Source organism: Neovison vison, chromosome 6 (genome assembly GCF_020171115.1).
Source record: "Neovison vison isolate M4711 chromosome 6, ASM_NN_V1, whole genome shotgun sequence".
NCBI classification, from domain to species: Eukaryota; Metazoa; Chordata; class Mammalia; order Carnivora; family Mustelidae; genus Neogale; species Neogale vison.
This window is the reverse complement of record NC_058096.1, coordinates 61,066,689-61,087,338: the sequence shown is the minus strand read 5'-3', so window position 1 is coordinate 61,087,338 and position 20,650 is coordinate 61,066,689. Positions and strand designations below refer to the sequence as shown.

At 40.5% G+C, this 20,650-nt stretch overlaps 1 protein-coding gene across 11 annotated transcripts in view; it reads left to right on the top strand.

The window, feature by feature from the left end:
* Positions 1-20,650, top strand: part of ZBTB20 (zinc finger and BTB domain containing 20) — a 782,602-nt gene that overhangs the window by 659,899 nt on the left and 102,053 nt on the right. The window contains exon 1 of one of the 11 annotated variants that reach the window (XM_044251426.1): positions 6,040-6,385. The exons of 8 other annotated variants lie outside the window; for them this stretch is intronic. The gene's annotated coding sequence lies outside the window, so the exon portion shown is untranslated. Of the gene's footprint in view, positions 1-6,039; positions 6,386-8,933; positions 10,161-12,595; positions 13,030-20,650 lie in introns of those variants that run through there. 2 more of the 11 variants (XM_044251428.1, XM_044251427.1) reach the window with 2 other exon arrangements.

Here is a 20,650-nt window from a genome sequence, read left to right as displayed (position 1 = left end):
TTGTGTGACCTTAAGCTCCTCTGACAAAATGTTCGGGGGTGGAGGGTGTTTCAGCTCTTCTCTGTAAACTGACAGAACCAGAGAATCTCCTGAATGCTTCCCATGTCTGAGATTCTGTGCTTCCTTAAGCCTAGCCACCTGTTTCTAGATGATATTTCAATGTAAAGGCAAGAGCTTGCTTACCATCTCTAATATTCAGAATAAATCTTGTTCACTTTTCTTTTGAATTCAAAATTCACTTAAATTTTGGATTTAGAATGTGCTGTCTGAGGACCTCAAGCTATAAAAATCATGGCAAAGCTAGAAGAATCACCAATACAAGTGATTTTGCTAGTTAATTCTTAAATATCCTATCCAGTAGTATTACTTTAGTCTAAGCATCAAATCACCAGTCTTGTACATATTGGACACGTGAAGCACCGAAGGAATACACTAGAATTTCACATGAGGAACTAAGGACAGTCGTTGCTGCTAGCTCCTTTGAGATACCGTCTACCACCATGGGCAGGTACGATCCTGAGCAATACATTAAATATCAAACAGAGGGTAAAGACCTTGTCCCAGAGATCTCAGTCTCAGGGCATGAATGACTGTTGGGAGCCATGAGGCCTGGTCGAGGGCACTGCCCCACTAGGTTAAGGTTTGAACTGATGCAGGCCTAATCCTGCCGAGGGCCGGACAGCCCCGCAGATAAGCATGGTCTGATAGTCTCTTGCGTTTTCCTCTGACCACTGTATCTCTCTCAGACAAAGAGCCCCTTGCTAATTTGCCGCAAACATCTCTCAGGCTCAAGAGCAGGAGCAACTCCAAGGAGGTAAATTACTCTGTGCGTAGGACAATGGAGAACTTTAGATGTGTACCACAGCAGATGGTTTCCTCCCTAGGTTGATGTTTTCCAAGGCTTTCACAGCCGAGCCAGTGATATACATCCTGCCTCCTGAAAAGGTGACGCCTTCTCGTTCCTACATCTCTCCTATATACTTACTTTCTCCAGATAGCTTCTCGTTTTCCATTAACCTATATCTTGTTTTCCTACGGTTCTTTACTATCTAGTTCATCCCTATAGCTTCTTGTTTTCCATTAACCTATATTGTGTTTTCCTGAAGACCCCAGAATAAGTTACCAAAAACCACATATTTGTGCTACCTCCCATGGCTTTCTGAGGGACATGATTACTCAAGAAGCAAGACCCTGTCCCCCATCCCTGGCGCCAGTCTGTACCCATTATAGTTTAGCTAGAATAACATGTGCTGAACAAAGAGAAGATATCTGATGAGTGCTTGAGTCCTTAGATGTCCTTGCACAAATGTAACCCCCTACCCCAAGTAAACTGCCTATGTAAGAAGCTCTAAAATCAGAATAAAGATGGAGATGTCTGACTGCTGACCAGAACTCGCTCTGTGGCTCTCATTCCTCCTGCTGACACCGCCCCTCCTTTGGGGACACCTGGACCTGCCGAAGCTGGACCCTGGCAAATGACACACTAAAGGATAGTCACTGAGCACTGTCATCATTGCAGGGGTCAAAGAGGTGGCAAAGGGCTAAGATTTTATTCTTTTTTTTTTTTTTTTTTTTTTTTAATTTTCCTTCTCAGATAGGGGCATGGAACATGACCAGTGATTCTCTAAAGAAAATAGGGCTAGTTTGGTACAAATCTCTCTACAGCATTAGTCATCCCACAAACATCCATTTTCAATGATGATTTACCGAGGGCCACAAAGAATAATTTGGAGGAAGTTTATAGGAAGGAAAGCTTTGAGAGCTGAACCAGAAAAGGTGCTTGAAAGTAAATCAAATAATGGCATACATTGAGTTATAGCATTTATTATTATGTGCAGAGTATGCATGGAATTTTGAACTAAAAGCAGAAGAAGCAAAGGTTCTAGAAACTCATGCATAGTAAATAAATTAACCCTTTATTCTCTTACTTTCCATGCTCCCTATATTTTGTGACTTGTTCATACACATGTACACTGAGAAGGACTAATAAGCCATGCTCTACCCTGGTACATTCAACTATTTGTGTACATGATTCAAATACATGCCTGCAGGAGATTTTCTTCGGTCTCCTGTGGACACAGTCAGTGTTTCAAAGACCAAGAGTTCTTTGGGGAAAAAAAGAAGTGTTGTGTGTGTTTATGACTGTCAAAGTTTCCTAAGCTTATTAAGTTGGGGTCCTTTGTCCTTTCCTTCTCTAATTTGAAGATTATTCTAGTAATATGTTTGGCGAAGAAAAAACCTGCCAAATAAGTCAGGGTCTGATAACTGTATTAATGACTACTCGAAAACCCCTGAGTTCAGTATACTATACCATTCAGAACCTAGTGTTACTTTCTACTTTAAAAGATCAGTTTTCCTTGCTGTTGTGTTGTTTTTTTAATGCTAGAAACGATACAGTATAAGGAAGTCGGCTTATCATGAGCAGGTCATCAGCTCTTGAAATATCTGCCCTTGAGAAAAAAAAAATATATATGATTGGAATCCTGTCACCAAGGAAATGGTTTAAAAATCTGTTTATTTCAAATATTAGCTTCAACTAGTTATCTTTATTTTTGCAGTGACTTCAGTTCTTTTGCCCATTCACTTATTTATTATGTGGCCTCTATACAGTAATCACTTAGAAAAAGGAATACCCTATATTACTATGCAAACCTTAAATATAACTATATGTTTTTGTGTGTTCCCATGCTTTTTTAAAGAGCACATTTGTGACAGGAAATGAAGAATGGCATAGTCGGGGAAAAATTAAAGAGACACGATGTAATTATCCGAACTGGAATTAAGCCAATTAATAACCCGTGTGCTAACACTACCCTCAAAGTGCTGAAAATGCCGTCAGATATTTAAATGTCCTGGGTGGCCAAAGGCAGTCATCTTCACCTCATCCATTTTCAACACCACACAGGGACATGCCTCACCCTGGCTTCAGAGGATGGCTTGCCACTTGAAGCGGGCTGCCGAATAGATACAGGTACAAATTGTATAATCTGAGCACAAGACTCTCTCCAGTGATTGTGCACAGATTTCCACTTAGTTTTTAATGAAACCAAAACGCTGGTGTTGTGTGCACTTGCTCATTTATTAAACACATCGTTACTGGATGAGCCTACCGTGTGCCCACCCAGCGTCGTGGCTAAAGATACAGGCTTCAGAGTCAGATTGCCTGGATTTCCTCCCCAGCTCCACACCTACTAGCAGCGAGCTCTTGAGCACGTGACCTAACCCTTCTATTCCTCAGTTTCCTTTTCTATGAAATGAGGCTTCGTAGTGCCTAAATCTTAGGGTCGTCGTGACACGAAAGTAGGAAAGAAATGTAAAGTACTTAGCAGAGTGCTTAGCACAAATCAAGTACTCGGTAATATGTTGGTTATTATTATGAGCTGGGAAATAGACCGACGTCTGGGTAGAAAGAGATCAAACAGTCCTCAGATGATCTTTGAAGTCTGAATTCTAGAACTTTGGGATGCTAAACTTGATAATCTCTACTGCCAACCCTTTCTCATCGAAATCTGTATATAAGATCCTTGCTTTGCTTGACGATTTCTGTCCTGAACCTACAACGCACTCAGCACACCCGTAGTGTGTAGTTTTCTTTATTTACACCCTCATTTTATGCCTGCCTCCCTAGTAATTACCATGTAATACCATCTATGGACTTTATATATGTTAGCTTATGTCATGCTCAAAAAACCCTTATGGATTAATAGTATCACCTTTTACAGATAGGGAAACCGAGGTTCTGAGCGTGGCCATGACTTCTGCAGTGTTGTAAAGGTCTGTTTCACTCCAAAGCTCATTCCCTTTTTCACCTGGTGCACCCAGCATGAATTTACTGCGCACTTCCCCGCTCTGCTCTGGGTTCTTGCCTATCGGGTGCTTTGAGGCATGCAGGAGGATCCAGGACCCACCAATGTGAAAACCAAGAGTCCCTCCTCCCCCTAAACTGACTGACTGTGGGCCCTGTGTTTTAGACACGTCACAGCAGCCATTGTTAAAGCAGTTGATGTGCAAATTAGCTAAATGACTCTGGCTAAGGCGTCTCTCAGTTTACTTGCCCTCCAGTGGGCTCCCAGGTGCCTGACATTTCTTTCCGTTTTCTTCTTCCACCCTAAGTAGCAACAGAAGTATGACTGAGAGAGAGTGTTCGCTTTTATACACACCACGATTCTTGTTTCAGGACAAGAGACTTAATCTGCGCAGGAACATCTGACGGCTCTGCTATCTTCATAAGCACCTCTTTCGCCCCTTTAAAACAAAAAAGTACCTTTCGTTATCTGTCGTCAGCAGGGAGATCCTTACTGAATATGATCATACGTGTGCCCCTCAAAAAAAGATACCATCGAGTATGTGGGCAGATAATACAGTTTCCCCAGATTTCCTATTTTAGAAGCTCGTTTCAGTTGAGATATCTAGGAAAAGTTGCCCACAGCTAATCTTCCAGGTAGCAAAGCTCATCAGTGATTTAGAAGGGCATTGTAGGTTGAAAGCCTCAATCTTTCACCCACAGTGTACCTATATTTTAAAAAATGAGTTGTGGGAAAGAATGACATCTTCCTACATGGTGATACACAGCAGGTGAGAATCGCAGACTCTGGGAGAGGTCTTTGTAGACAGACCCACTGACCTTGAGCTTGGAATGTGGCAAGACCAACTAGCTCTATGTTGCTGAGACAGGGGCTTCTACAATGCTGTATTTTTCTGCTTTGCTCTGAGCCTGAATTAAAACTTAAATCCCTATCTCTAGAATTCAAAATGGACAAGAAAATATTTCCACGTAGCTGTTTAGACATTTTAAAAACTGGAGGCTTGTGCACTCACTCCAGAATGGAGGAATCTTGTTATTCTAAAGACAAGGGTGACATCCATTCCTGTTGGGTCAGGGTCTGTGAAGGAAGCTGTGGGTTAGCTGGGATGACAGAAAGAGCACCAGCCTGGTGGGCCGCTGGGGCCCTGGGTTCCAGGGTCGACCTTGCTACTGCCTTTGAGATTGATTAGCCTGAGACTCTGGGCCTCAGTTTCCTCGTCTGCTAAATGAGGGCGTTGGGGAGATTGATCTCTGTGGCTGTTTCCGGCTCTGGTATTCCCTGGGTCTGCGAAGCGCCTTCGGTGTCTGCCACAGTCTGCCTTACCAGCTCTGTTTGTCACAAAGATTAATCCATTTTAACTGTACCTTCGAGCGCTCCCGGGAGAGAGGATGGATGGATTGTTTTGCACCTATTATTACATCAGAACTTTTGCCTTTTTAGACGAGATCGTGCCGTGCCTAAAATCTGCCTGCCTGTCTGCCCACTGACTTTGTCTGTGCTGATGTCTTGCCACGGTGCCTCTTCTTCCAGCATCCATCTCCCTCCAAGATCTAGACTCGGCATCTGACTGTACCTGTCTTGTTCTCTGCAGCATCTGTCTGCTACACTCCTAGACCATCGTTAATAAACTTTCACACATTACACGCAGACCCTAATATGCTGGCACCCGCGCATAAATACCTACCGTTCATAAAACTCAGGGAGAAACTCCATTTTTTTAAAGACCTCTATCTAGTGCCATTTGTATTTGCACTTTTTGTTTAGTTATAAGTTTTAATAGTTCCCCCTTTGAGGATTTGTCAGTACGAGCAGGATTGCTTATCAGAACACACCAACAGTCTTTTTGTAATATTCGCTTTTCCCCTTTGGTTCAGCCGAGCCTGCTGACAGATCATTCAAATTCAATTGTTTTATGTCTAAGCCGAACAGCTAATTAAAGTAGGGATGATTAACCTGACTGGCAGTGTCGCTCTCCCTCGCGCTCTCTCTCCCTCTCCCTTTCTCTCTCTCCCTCCCTCCTGTTCCAATCAGTCTTTTTCTCACACTCTCTCTCTCCTTCCGTGTGTGTGTCTCTCTCTCTCTCTTCCTCTCTCTCTCTCTCCCCCCCCTCCCTCTCTCCCCCCTCTCTCTTCCTCTCTCGGTCTCTCTCTCCCTCCTTCGGTTGGTCTCTCTCTCTCTCTCTCTCTCTCTGTCTCTTGCTCTACTGTTTTTTTTTCCTCTCTCTCTCTCCTAAACGTGGTCTGCTTGCTGATGGCAGAATGGCACTCGGAGATTTGTGCATTGTGTCTGGTTTCCTACGGGCAGGCTGACCCAGTGCCTCCAGGGACTTATCAATAGACCACTCAGAAGAGACACAGACAGGAGAGAGGAGGAGGGGTGGGGGGAGAGAGAGAGAATCAATATCAAGAATAGAAGGAGCTCCGAAGCCATTTTTTTTTTAAAGAAGTATCGGGACTTGGGAGAGGGTGACAAAGAAGGTTTTTCAAAGAGGCAGTGGAGGAGGTTCTAATAAATTTGGAAGGAAACAGTTCCCTGTCTTGGGAAAAGGAGAACTCCTGACTGATTAGCATTCACACCAGGTATGAGATGTTCGCTACCCCTTATCACTGTGTCGCAACCGAGATGGAAAAGCCTATTTTTTTTTTTTTTTAAGGAGACTGAGGGAGCATGTATTTCGCTGTGTTTGTTGTTGGGGGGTAAGGGGGGTGGCGTGAGATCTGTGGGCATTTGTGTATGGGAGCAGAAAGAATGGAAGCAGTACAACGGGGGGTGGGAAAGAGTATGGAGTATGTTACTGTCTTCCCTGTCTTTGTGCACCCCTGGGGGGTTACCCAAGTTCATTTCTAGCAGGTGGATTTGGACGGGAGTTACTTAACGCTTGACCGCCAGTTTTGAAAAAAAGAAAAAGAAAAAAAAACGTTGCTTCCTATGTCTATTAAAGGAAGCTCCAATTTCTCTCTCTCTCTTTCTCTCTCTCTCTCTCTCCCCTTCTCTCTCTCTCTCTCTCTCCCCTTCTCTCTCTCTCTCTCTCCCCCTCTCTCTCTCTCCCTCTGCCCCCCCATCTCTCTTCCCCTCTCTCCCTCTCCCTCTCTCTTCTTTTTTTCCTCTTCTAACCAGACAGCGGGAGGGTTCCTGGCTCCCAGCCAGCCCAAAAGCCTCTAAGTGTTTTGCACTTGTTTCAGGGAGTAGCTGCCCGGGGATTTTTCAGCATTTTCACTAGAGAACAAAGAGTTCTTTACAAAGGGAAGGGGGGGGGGAAGTGAGCTTAATGTCTGATATATGTTTTTCTATTTTTATTAGTTTTTCGCCTAAAAAGAAAGAGACAGGAACAGAACATTCACTCTATAAAGACACAAAGACATTCAAAAGAAACCGAGTTATCTTTTCTCCCCATCACCCCAATATGTATACATAAAAAATAAAAAGGAAAAAGACTAATGAAGTTGGATATGTTGCTCTTTTCTCCTCTTTTAATCTTTCTACATCCAACTGTTCTTATGCTCACTCTATATGCTATTTTTTTCTACTCACAATAAAAGTTGTTCAGGATGCATCTTCTCTTCTCTCTTTACCCCTTCTGGGTCCCCAAAATCCTGTGGAGGAGAGAATGAGAGTACAGCTAATAACCGGTGTAGTGGCGAGAACATCTTCCACTTTCACCACTTGGGTAAAAAGTTAATGAAGGAATTGGGGCTCCCCAAATACCAATGGGGTGCATTAGTTCCTCCAGCCTCACAAGTTCTTGCATCCATCTGTTTGAAAGGTACCGCCTGTGTCACTTGTCAGTTATTAAGAAAAGGTACAAAGGGAACAGATAGTTGTATTTTATTTTGGTTTCCATCTAATTACGTCAATGACAAAAAACCCCAGAGAGATCACTTGCTCCGTCCATGATACACCAGTTTAAGCGAAATGTGGTCTGGACAGAGATTTTTCTACGATTCTGATTGCCATGTAGCTTTGTGTCCGCCACTTGATGTTTTTGCCTATGCTTGTATATTTTTACCATGAATTTGTGTTTGTAGCAAACATTCCAGAATGCTTATCATTTTCAAATTAATGCTCCGACAAAAGGAAAAAGAAATCAGCCTGTGAACTGTATGTGCAAAACGTACTGAGCAACCTCATCGTTTATAAATGGGTTTACATCTCTATACTAATATTCTTGAATTATAAACTCAAGAAAATGTTTTCTTTCTAAAAGTTCTCCCCCTAATGCATTTGTATCTTGATTGTCATTTGGAAATCTTCTTAAGGTACATAATAGACATGAAACTGAAAGAGGGGAGAAAATGCAAAAGCACTAGAAAAAAATGCTTAAATATGTATTAGGTACAATACCTAAGTACAGATAACTGTTTTACTAAGTGAAAATGAGCTACAACAGTTGTTTCAAGATTCAGAAACTCTTTTCTTTCTTTTCTTTTCTTTTTTTCCATTCACTGAAAATATAATCTATTCCTGTCCCTGGGGAGAAAAGCTGTGGGGAAAATATAGATATATACATTTTTCCATATTTTTAGAATGCATTTATGTAACTGCTTCTTAAGAGTGTAACACACATCAGGGGAGAGTGTGATGTCTACTAGTCAGTAAACCCTTCTGGCTGGGAGGTGTGAGCGCCTTATGTTTGAAGTAACTTGATAACAAGGAGTCTTTTCGGGAAACCTTACTGTGTATGTGTTGCCTCAGTAATGACCCTCCGAGAAAAAACAAGAGCTAGGTGGCCACTTGAACTCTCTGAAAGACATTAGATTTAGGGGAACTTTTGACAAATCCAAAATTTTTTAGGGTAGCTCCCTTCTTATAGTTGTGTTTTCTTCGGGAAAATTCTTGTATTGCCTCCAGACTTTTCTATCTTTTTGTAAAGATTTTTAATGCTTCTAATAGTGCTTCCAGAGAAAAGGATCTTTAAAAAGAAAGTCATCAAAATAGGAGAAAGCAACTTGGTCTTTAAAAAGTTTTATATTGAAGGCAAGAGCTCCCCCCCCACCCCAACTCCATTTGGCTTGTTTCTGATTTTTTTTTTTTCCCCTGAACTCTTTTGTTGCTGTGGGCTGTTGTGCTTACAGTTTTGGTTTTTGTTTTGTTTGGGGTTTTTTTGCTTTTGCTGTGTGTGTGTGTGTGTGTGTGTGTGTGTGTTCTCTCTCTCTCTCTCTCTCTCTTTTTTCTTTTTTTTTCAGTATGACCATGGGGGTCTGTGAAAGGGGCAGAAGGGTTGGGTAAGAGGCTGTTACTGAGAGCTGCTCTAGCCCCTCTTGATCCCAACTCAGGCAGCTCCTATCAGCTAGTTGTGCCGCCAAGACTACAGTGAAAGGTGATAGCTGTCATTCTGGGATTCTTCGTGGATCTGACCTGAGAGTAACACATTCACAGTCGAGGAGAAAAGGGAAAAAAAATAGAGGAGGAGGAAAGAAAAGCTCTTTGAGCTGGAATACACTGGCCCTTTCTTCCTGTAGGCAATCCGCTCCAGTTCTTGGCGACGTGTCCTGCACTATCAGATATCATATGACTTTTTATTTAGATTCCTTTTCGGAGAATGGCCTGTTAGGACTCTGTTTGTTTTCTTTTATTTAATTTCCTTCTCCCCTCACCCGCTAGTCTTGTGTATCTGTGTGTGAGAGAGAGTGTGTGTGTGCGCGCATGCATATGTGTGTGCAATTTTTATCTTTGTTTTTGTTCTGTTGATCTGATGCTTTTTTTAAGGACAAAGCTTTAATTATTTCAGTATACTGGTTTAATCATTTGCCAAAAAGAAGCCTCATTCTAGGCTTTTTGGGGGGTCCATTTTTAAACACATCCATTAACACAGGAGGCTAGAAATCTGAAATGCCTCCTGGTCAGCCCTTGGCCCACTCCTCACCTTCACTTAACCCTCCCTTCATCAGCATGCAGGGCAGTGGGAGTTAGGAAACACCTGTGCTGAGTTCAGAGGGAAATAAAAGTAGAAGCAACTTCTTCAAATCTCCACTCCTAGTTTCACTTTAATAAACTTTTTTTTTAATCGTTGGGCTTTTTTTTTTTTTTTTTTTTTTTTTTGGCACCCTCTGTTGAGTTTGAAAGCATCAGAGATCCTGAACGATGTTTCTGTGGAGCTTTTGTGAGGTCAGCTGGGCACCCCTGGAAAGTAGAGCAGGGGCTGAAAGTCATTCAGAGACTTCAGAATTAAGTGGGAGATTTCAGTAAGATCTGTGAGATCTGTGGGCCGTGCAGGGCTTGGTGATAGATGGTGAAATGGAATACTTGGGGATCCTCAAGGAGGAGAAAGAGAGAAATTCCCAGGCAGGGGTAACACAGGCATTCCTGCTGCACTGAGTACTTGGAGAATCACAGTCAATCACATTTTTATTTTATGTAAGTTACAGTTTAGCCAACGGATAGGCAATTACCTTCTCTCCTTGCTTCCTATATAAAACAGAGGAATTAAAATAACATTATTACAGGATTTCTCCTACATTTTCGATGATTTTTCTTTTTCAGTTTTGGAGAGTTCAGATTTTAGTTAGCAAAAGAAAAACATAACTTCTCTAGCTGGGTAAATGGTTGGTTTGCCTATATGTTACCTTATCTATACATGACATGATATATCCTGTTTGTATGAGGATTTTTTGTTTTACATAGTAACGAGCCAAGCTGCTCTGAGCGTTGAGATGACCATTACATTCTTTAAACCCATAGTTCTTAGTTCCTTGTTACTTTCTCTGAAATGATTTTTCACAGACCTTCAATTTCTAATGCTTATCTCCGCCAGAGGTGAGTTCTGTTGAAACTTGGAGGGAAATTTATTCCACCCCTTTAAGAGTACCCAAAAGGGAAGGGAGAACTATTTTTCGTTCAACAAAAAATTTTAGAAGCCTTTTTCCCCCAGCGGAAAACTCCAAAACAGCTTTGTCTCAGAACGTTAAACTTGGCATGGGTAAGAAATGTGAGTTTTGCTTTGTTTGAGGAAATTTGTTTTTGAAACAACAATGTTATAAATATTTTCAAATTGCCTGCTGAGCATGCGCTGTATCTGACTTTATTCATAGTTTTAAACACACACCAAAGTGCAGTCTTCTGAATGGCCACAGGTAAGGCTGTTGATTTGTATGATCTTTCTCAGAGCTACCTTCCGTGAGTCTACTCTGTTTTCCAGAAGGGAAAAGGGCGAGAGCTGAGGTTAGACCTGAACTCCCTTCTAAAAATCATAGAGCAAATGTAGATTCCCCCAATAAGGCTTGTACATTATACTTAGGGTAAGTACTGTTCAACTTTCCTTTCTTACAGGAGTCGCTTGCCTTAACTTTTCGGCTTAATAATAGCAAAGGAAATTAGGAAAAAATTTAACTCAATGAGGTATTTGACTGAAGTTGGAAATTTGCAGATTTTTTAAGGACATCTATTGTGCATAAATTTGGGGATACGAGAATTTGCCAGTGAAATGATAGCAGCTCTGTGCTTACAGAGAAAAGATGTGCTAGTCTGAACATGCCTGATCTCATCTGGAATCGAAAGCTAAATCTAGGTGGGCCTGTAATAATACCAGAAAAGGAACACATGTATCTTTTGTGCAACCTTTTTTTCTTTTTCTTTCTTTCTTTCTTTTTTTTTTTTTTTTTTTTTTAAGCCAGTCTTCCAAAGGGAATGACAAAGAAGTAGGTTCTTCTCTTGCTTAATAAGCAGTCCTATTTTAGCTTCTGGAGATATGTGTTTTCATTTGTTTGGGGCTGTTTTGTTTTGTTTTGTTGTTGCCACTACTCTTGGAAGTATATTCTTTCCTGTCAGTGATTGTTAACACTTTCCATTTTTCAGAAGGGCTTTATCTCCATTAACTCCTTTTGATGTTTCCTCACTTGGTTACCTTTCTCATGTCTGCGATGACCCTCCCAGGCTTCGCAATTCTGATCAATTCTTGCCAGAGTGTATTTATTCTTTCGCTGTTTGTTATAGTTATGATGGAGATAATCTCGTTTTTCAGGTCATTATAAGTAGCCAAACAAATTTCATTTTGAGGTGAAATTTCTCATACTTGTTCTTGACTCAGAACTGAACTTGTCCTGGAAGGGTTTTTTAAAAAATGCAATTAGCCGTTTTGGGGTTTTTTGGTTTGTTTGGTCTTTTTTTTTTTTTTTTTAAGAACTAAATATTTTAATAAATGCAGAGGGATTATTTTACAAAATACCTACTGATGTGCAATGTTTTTCCAATTTGTCTTTCTTTTGATGCTTTTAAAACAGAACCTGAAAATTAAATGTATTTTAAAAAGGAGAAAAAACCCTGCCAGGTTAATGCTGGTATTTTAAATGCCCAATTTAAAATAATTCAAAGTTTTGATTTCTATGCAGCTTATCACCTTGCAAAGTCAGTCAGTAATACTTCGTGCAGATATGCATATATATACACACACATACACACGCAGAGACGCAACTCCATTTTACATTTATATTAATTTTATTTTTACATAAAAGAGGATTAGCATTAATGCAAACTTTTATTAATTTATTATATTCTATTTTTTATAATTTATAAATTTAGTTAACTGTTGCCTCCCTCTGATTATTTAATATATGTATACACTTATAATGTCTATTTGTATTCTAATAAGGTATCTTAATTTATAGAGTATTTTTAGAAGTCATTCACACTCGAATTTTATGCAGCTATATTAACATTTGAGTTTATTCAGCTGTGGTTTGCTTTGTTCCATATCTGTTACTATGTTAAAAAGTTTTTCACTTTCCCAATCTGGAAAGACTATGGGATTTTTCCCTATATATGACTTCTGTGTATCTTCATTATTCTGAAAAAGAAACTTTCTAACCTTGTGATGTCTGGAAAGCCTTCAAACAAGTGGGGGAAGTAATCTTTACCTTGCGACTCCCCAAAACTCCCACAGTGTTTGCCCTCCTTGTACCACCACTAGCAACCCTGAAAAAAACAACAATAATAAACATAATATGATAATTTTTCTGATCACAGAACCAGGAAATACCAAAGAAAATTGTGGCATATGTAGGCAAATGCCAAGAGCTCCTCCAGTAAGATCAGCTGTTTTTGTACTTTTTTTTTCTCTCTCTCTCCTGAATTTTGTTTGTGACTTTTTTGGCTTGCTGAAGCATATCCCCATAATCTTACGAAGCCACAGCAAATTCCCAATGCCACAACAACATTGTGCAGCTGGGGAGAGCCCAGAAGACCTGATCCTGGGTGGCTGCAGACTTCCCCGCAATGATGCAAGGCAGGAGTAAGTAGGCTATGCTTCTCTTTGCTTTTTACCTGGGCTGCTCAGCCAGCCAGGTAGAGTGATTTTCTCTCTATTGCTTTCCCCCTTCGCTATATAGGGCTTTTCCTTCAGTAACCAATGGCTTCCTGCCTCTTTCCAAGGATGGTTTATATAGCAAAGCATCCCATTTTTCTTTTATTCTGAAACATAGAAAGCTTTGGAGATTGGGAAGGGTGAAGGAAAGGGGCTCAGAATATCTGGGAAATACTCAAAGTGGCCTGACTCAAAGCGGTTTGGGGGCTATAACTTTTTCATTCTCTCCAGAGCCTCTGAGAGGTTGAAACTAGTGAATGGGATAACTGTAGGGTGCAAACTGTGATCCAACTGATGCAGTAGATGGAGCTCTTCCCCCTAAGTCTGTATTTAAATGAACGTCCCACTCTAGCTTGTGGGGCTCTCTGTCTCAAGGTGTGTCATTACTACACATGTAAAATCAAGGGCCCAGAGAGCTGGAGAGGAGATTTCCTGGCACTTTTCAGAAGAGATGAGGCATTTGTTCCAAAACGCGAAGCATAGTGCAGGCGAGAAGACAGACCGGAGTGGGAAATGAAGTTTGTGTATCTAAATTCCTCCCTATGTTTGTTAATAGTCCTAAGTGCGAAGTTAAATCCTAACACTTACTATCCAAGTGATTATTACTTTAAATGTAGAAAAATGTACGGAACATGGAGGATTTGGGCTGTGTTCGTTACAGATCTTCCAGGCTCTCTGAACTGTGCAGATCTCCTCTCATTTGATTCTGCAAAGGCATCTTAACACTGCAATGCAATTGTTTCATCCAATTAGTCTAGAGAACCTGGCTGAAATGTTACAAATTCTGAATTGTGACAGCGCAGAGGAGGGCAAAGCAGCTGTGTTAGTAAGGTGCCTTTATGGAAGCCAAAATATTTTCAGCAATAACTGAAAATAGATCTCCAGTATCTGTTTTAATATGGAAAGAACTGCTTGTTTATTTCTTTCTAAATTAACTGAAATGAATAATTGCCATAAAATCCGTGTCGGTGTTGTTATTCTCAGCACCAGTAGAATAAGTTCGATCGTGTCCCTCCCTGCTTGCAGGAGGGAAAATATATGTATTCTGTATGTATTCTGTATGTAGTAAATTATCTTCCTTAGTGAATGTCTGCTCACAGATTGTAGATATTACTGCATATCTCTTGTTAAATCTTGATAAGATCATTTGGCCAAAGTAGAACTCAGCTTGGCTTTAGTACCCAAAGAAATAGCATTTTTAAGGGACTTGGATTTCCTTTGCATACCACGTGTCTGAGTCTGATACGGTCCAGGAAAATAGAGAGGATGAGACAAAATTATTCCTAAGCAGCCGCCGTAGGCCAAACACTGAAACAGTGCCAACCTGGACCAATCAGGCTGGCTTCTCAGAAGATACACGCTTTTGTCGAACACTTATATGAAGAGAAAGAGGGAGGAAACCCTTGAAATTGCATTCGTATGAATGATTCCTCACTAATTTCAATAAAGTCCATGGTAATAAATTCATGATTTTTTATTCTTCTGTAAAGTAGAAAAATGTGAGCTTTCTTGTCCAGCTGAGGATCTCTAAAGGTTGTACTCTGACATCTTTTGAACAAAACTATCCTTTCGAATTGAAGCAAGTGAAAAACTTCTCTCAGAGAGCAAAGAGTAAAATTGACGGAAACTCAAAATCAATTCCAAACCCATTTCTGGCATGATGAGAATAACATTTGTGCTGTGTTTAAAGCAGTTTAAAACAAGAAAATGATAAAATGATCAATATACTTAAAGCCAAAAATAACCAGGAGAGAACGATCTGTAATCCATTCCCATTCCTGAAACCCTCACTTTTGATCGAGCAGGAAAATAAATGAATATATCTTTTATAAGGTGGCATTGTCAGCCTTATAATATAAAGCAATGATGAGATGCCAAGCTTTTGAGTCTATTAGGCTATGTTTTCAGAGTTTAGCCAAATTCTTAGTTTTAAACTGTTGTGGATTTATTTATTTTGCATCCCCTGACCCCTGAGCATAGAGAGAGCAAAGTTAAGGAATATGTAGAATGTCACAAGGAACCACATTGCTACTTTACAGTCTATGTACTGTATTTATTAAAAAAAAAAAAAAAAGTTTAAGCCACAGCAAAAAGAATATTTTCAGTTCTATCTGGAAATCGGTGAATTAGTCAGTGTGGAACAGGCCAGAGATTTTTAAAAAATACCTGACTCTCGACGAGTTTATTAAATTCCACACACACATAAATACAAATCATGCATATTTTATGTTTATTGCTTTAATAGACTGAAAGACTAAGTTTATGCTAATAAATTTTGGACCTGTGGATTCAAGATCAGTGAAATGCCACTGTCCAGGTTTATAAAAACCACTCTAAATACAAGATTTTGCCCCAGTGAATGATTTTTCTACCAATTTTCCAGAGTCATTTGACTGGCTAGTTACATATTGATCAGATAAAATAAATTGTCCTTCTGGATGAAGAAGCCCTAGCTGAAAAAATTAAAATGACAACAAATTGCATAAGCACATTTAATCCCGTTGACCTAGGGTGCAGTAGAAATGATGATAATTCTAAATGAGCACTGTGGCGAATGTCACTACAAAGAAGCATGTATGATTACATCAGTAAGGATGAACTCAACGGGCAAGGTTAGGAGGGTGAGACACGGGAACTCCGACAGAGTGGGGACTAGTGATTCAAGTTCCTGGAGATGTTTCCAGCCTGTGGTTAGCTGGAAAATTAACACCCCCCCACCAACAAAAAAATGAGTTAGTCAGTTTTATAAGTAAATGGGAAGGCAAGACTTTTGCCTATAGGATATAATTAACTGAAGAATTCACCTTTGCTGAGAATTTTCACACCCTCCTAAAGCTTGGGCTGTCCGGTGTGATCCTAGTTGTAAAGAGCTGTTGTCCCCATCTGCCTAAAGATTCATATAAGTGTAATTGTTATAGCAACTTGTTATGCTGTTGTTTGAAGTTGAAAAGCTCTGCTTTAAGTGTCGACGAAGCAAATGTCAGCATCATAGAATCATAATCATTGCATCTTAGAGCTTGAAGGAGCCTTAGATATCTCAATATGGGTGAGGGGGTGAGCAAACTCTCCAGAAAAAAAAAAAAAAAATACTGAATACCTGCTTGCAGCACCCTGTAGAATTTGAGAAAATTGGTATTTTTATGTAGTACAATGACTTATATTTTAAAACAAATTAAAGGAAAGCTCCTCCAATTCCTCTTGACTAGTGGTGCCGTACAGTGCATTCTGTGAACCAGGGGTCTGACTAGAGAAGAGTGAAAAACATTCAGAAAAGCATAAGGTTTTATTTTCATCAAAAGGAAAGGGGTGGGAGGGTGCATTGTTAACAGATTAAGAAATGCTATTTGGGCTGAAACCACTTACTTTGCTGATAGGAAAATTTAAACAGAGAAGTGACAAAACTTTCTCAAGATGAGAAAGGTAAATTGTATTAGAACTCTGGCTTTCTAGCTACTGCTCCTACACCACATTCTGACCCCTAACACAATTTTTATAAAAATAAAGAGTAGATGATATACCCAAAGTAATTGAGGAAGAGAACAAAGGATCCAGTCCTTCTGGGTTCCTACCACTGTACCGATAATCTTAACTTAATGGGGCAGGGGCAAATACAAGTGTTAAGGATCAGGCAGTCTGGGGAATGAAGGAAAATGTACCCACATCTTGCACTCTTTGGACATTCTCTGCTGTTAATAGTGCTCCCCTCACACTCATACCTCCTCCGGGGTTACTTTGTATTTCATTTCTGTTCTGTCTGGGCCCACCAAAAGAGAGAGAGAGGAGGAAAAGAGAGGAAGAAAGAAAGGCAGGGGGGGGGGGGAAGGGAGGGAGAAAGAAAGAGAAAGAGACAGGAAGGAAGGAAGGAAGGAAGGAAGGAAGGAAGGAAGGAAGGAAGGAAGGAAAGGAGGAAAGAAAGAAGGAAGGAAGAGAGGGAGGGAGGAAAAAAAAAAGAAGGGGAGAAGGAAAGAAAGGAAGAACGGAAGAGAAAGGAAAAAAATACGAGAAATAGTAGTCAGATCTTTTGGAAAGATGTCCTTCTTCCTAGAAATCTTTTTGTACAGATGGGTGTATCTTATTATCTTATCAAAGTATGAGTTATAATCAGAGGGTGCTGAGTCAACAAGTTTAAATGCATTACAGACCAGGCTATCCTTGTTTCCTAAGCACATGCCACATTTTCACATCCCTGTTCCTTTTTCCTGGTGTTATTTCTACAATACTCTATCTTTTAATGGCTCTTGTCATATTCTGTCTTATAGATTAGTCATCTTTGTATTTATCTGTAATGTTAAGTATTTACTTGCAACGTAAGGAACAGGTTTATGTAATTTGGGGCAATGCGTTTCATTTCACTGGGCCTCACTATGCACATCTGTAAGTGGGAAAATGATAATCACCTTGCTGAAACAGTGTAAGAATTTTATGAAGGAGTGTATGACATGCTTGCCAGAAAAACCAGCATGTGGCCATCATCCTATATCCTTGTTGTTGTTACTACTATTGTTATTAATATTCCCTTCTCTGCAGTTCTTTCCCAACAACATTCTTCTTTGGGTCCTAGGCTGATCTCATTGAGTTCATTATCTCCTCAAGCAACAAACACAAATGCAGTGACTTTTCCATAATAGGAACTGAATAAAAAGTATATTGAATCTTCTTGTGCAAGTCAGTAGGGTCTGTTACTTCCTAACGGAGATCCTTACTTTGTTTCCTGGGAGTTTAGAATAGTGACTGCTTGTGGCCAGTGCCGCATTCTCATTTGGGTTCCCCACGGACCCCCCAACCACTGAGGATTGCTCTTCCCAACATCCCCAGAAGTGTCAGCTTATAGTCCTGGTTCATATGATTAATGAGTTTGTTGTACCTCTGTCTGTAGCCTGAACTAGAAACTTTCACTTTGGAGAGCAGGTCAAGATACTGAATTTAATTTTAGTTGTATCTGTTATAAGCCAATTGTGTATTCATTACATTTATAGATTCCCTCTCCAGCCATATATTTTCATGGCTGTTGAGAGCACCTGACTCTGTGTTGAATGTCCTTAGATTTTCCTTTGGGGACCTGAAAATGAGGCAGTGAGGCAATTTTGATAGCTAGCTATCATCTTTGGCATTTTTTTCCCTTTATATCTAATCTGGTCTGTTTGAAGAAGGGGGCCCATTTAGGCTTTTTATCTAACTTGAGTATGGCATGGTCATTCTGTATGAGTGATGGCTATGGTCAACGCAATTCATCTACACATTTCTGTCTGTCCTGGCATGCAACCACATTCTCTGGCAAGGGGAAACTTATGAAAAATGCAAGTGAGAAAATAACCATAGGCTGGCCAGGGTAAAGAACCAGCATTAAATACACAGGTTCAGCTGTAGTGCCTTGGCGTGCAAGGTGGACTCGGGGTACATACGGACCTCACTGGTCCTTTGAGATTCCAGCGAATGATGAGAACATGTTAAAGGAGCAGATCACATGACTGTGGCCACGAGAGAGTGACAGCAGGGTATGCTCAAGTCAGAAAGAATGTTGTATTTTACCCAGCCAAAAGTTCCATTTCTTTCCGAGTGTGCTGGTATTCCAGAGGGGAAAGGGTCACATTTAGTAGAACTGGTAATTCAATAAAGGGCTCTCACTTTGCCAGAGTAATGGGGCTGGCATCAAGAGAAGAAAGTTTTGCAGATTTCTGTGTGTGCACTTGCTGTTACTGGTGTTCCTGGTGGGTGGCTGAATCATCCTGATGGTATTCAACAGGAACCAGCTGCTGAGAATATTAAAATGCAAGCATTTATTCCTCCAGAGAGACAGTAGCATCTGCAGAGTTTTCCTATCTTGATAGTACAGATAATCCCAGGGAGCATTCTCTAGTAGTTTTAACTTTCTATTTATTTATACTTTTTTTTTTTCATCAATATTGTCAGTATCTCAAGTTCTAACGGGAGAGAAGAACGCCTGAGTCCACACCAGGTTGTAGAGACAGATAGTAAGCACTTAGCCCAGGACACCGTATAGCCTCTGGGGCTTTACCCTGAATTTGGATTCTCAAGAGGAAAAATGGGCATTGCCCTCCCTTGGCCCGTCTTCACGGCAAAGAGCCGCCCAGAATCTTAGTCCTCAGTGAGCCACAGCGGCAGGAAGCCCCACTCTCAAGGCAGGCTTCTTCTTTGGAGCTTTCCCTTTTACTCATAAAAATTGTGAATTTGTTGCTTTCCCTGTGTGATTTGTTGTTGTTACCGTTGTTTTGAGCTAGCATCAACAGTTGGGGGAAATGGAGGTGCAGGAAGGCGGTTTGGACTCAGTAATCTACTAGGTCTTTTCCATCTCTAATATTTATGAATAATGTATTGAACTGATGGGAAAATGTTGAATATGTTCATTATGAATTATATTCACCGGCGTGTTGCCTGGAATATAAAAGAGCAAAGCCGTTGCAGCATAACTAGTTCCTTACAATAAATGTACTGGTACGACAGAGCTCTGTGTCCCTTCCTGGCCCATTGTGTGTTGTCCCCACGCACACACTCTCCACGTCTGAGTGGCAACTGCAGACTGGGTACCTGATGGGATGACAGCCAGCAAGGTTCTGAGGACACGGAGGCCACCCTCTGTGAAGCCTGGGTCCTAAACAGAAGCAGCTTTCTTGATCATGTTGATAATGCCGTGTCCTCCAGGAGGACTCACCGAAGCTGGCTTCGCACAGCAGATGGTGCTTAGGGGCTAGTGTGCTGCAGGGGTGAGAGCTCTTATCACCAAAAAATAGACTCATAATTCTGTCCCTTCGTTAAAATAAAACAAAACAAAAAAACCTTCGTATGGATAACCACTTTGTCAGCTGTGTTACATTCTGATGATATAAATGAGTAAGAACGGCAGATATTTCAGAATTAAGTAACTTGCTACATTTAACTTCAAAATTCACTATCTATGTTCTTCCCTCTTGGTTTTCTTTTACAATTATATTTTGTTTAGGTTGTATTTAAATAAAATTGTATTTCCTACAAATGTACCAGATAACGTTGGGAAACATTAACCAGAAGCATGAGAAGTGGCAAGAAACCTAAGATAGTTTTATTCCCACAAATAGTCAACAAAAGAGGTAATAAGGAGTTAAAAAAGAATACCAGAATAGTCTTTCCCTGGCCAAATAACAGTCAGGCCCTTTTTTTTTTTTTAATCAAATACAGCACCGTAAGTGACATGCAAATATGTACCAAAATAGAGAAAGACTAAGGTCAGGACTTAGAGGATGCAGCCTTAATGTACAGTGGAGAGCAGCAAGTTAAAGCAGAAAGAGGCAGCGAAAGCTCTGACCCTTTTTTGGGATGCCAAGAGAACAACAAGTGTATCGATGAGCAGATCTTGCCTCCCAAAGCCCTCGCTCCTGTTATACCCCTTCAGAGCTCTGGACTAGCTCTTGTGAAACGGGAGTCCGAGACCTCACTTGTACCAACTTCCATGAGGGACATTAACTCAAATCCACTGTCCCAGCTTTATTTATCACGATTTTGTTTATTTTATTTATCTCTATTTTGGAGGTAATTTTTTTTCTTATCCCCTCTT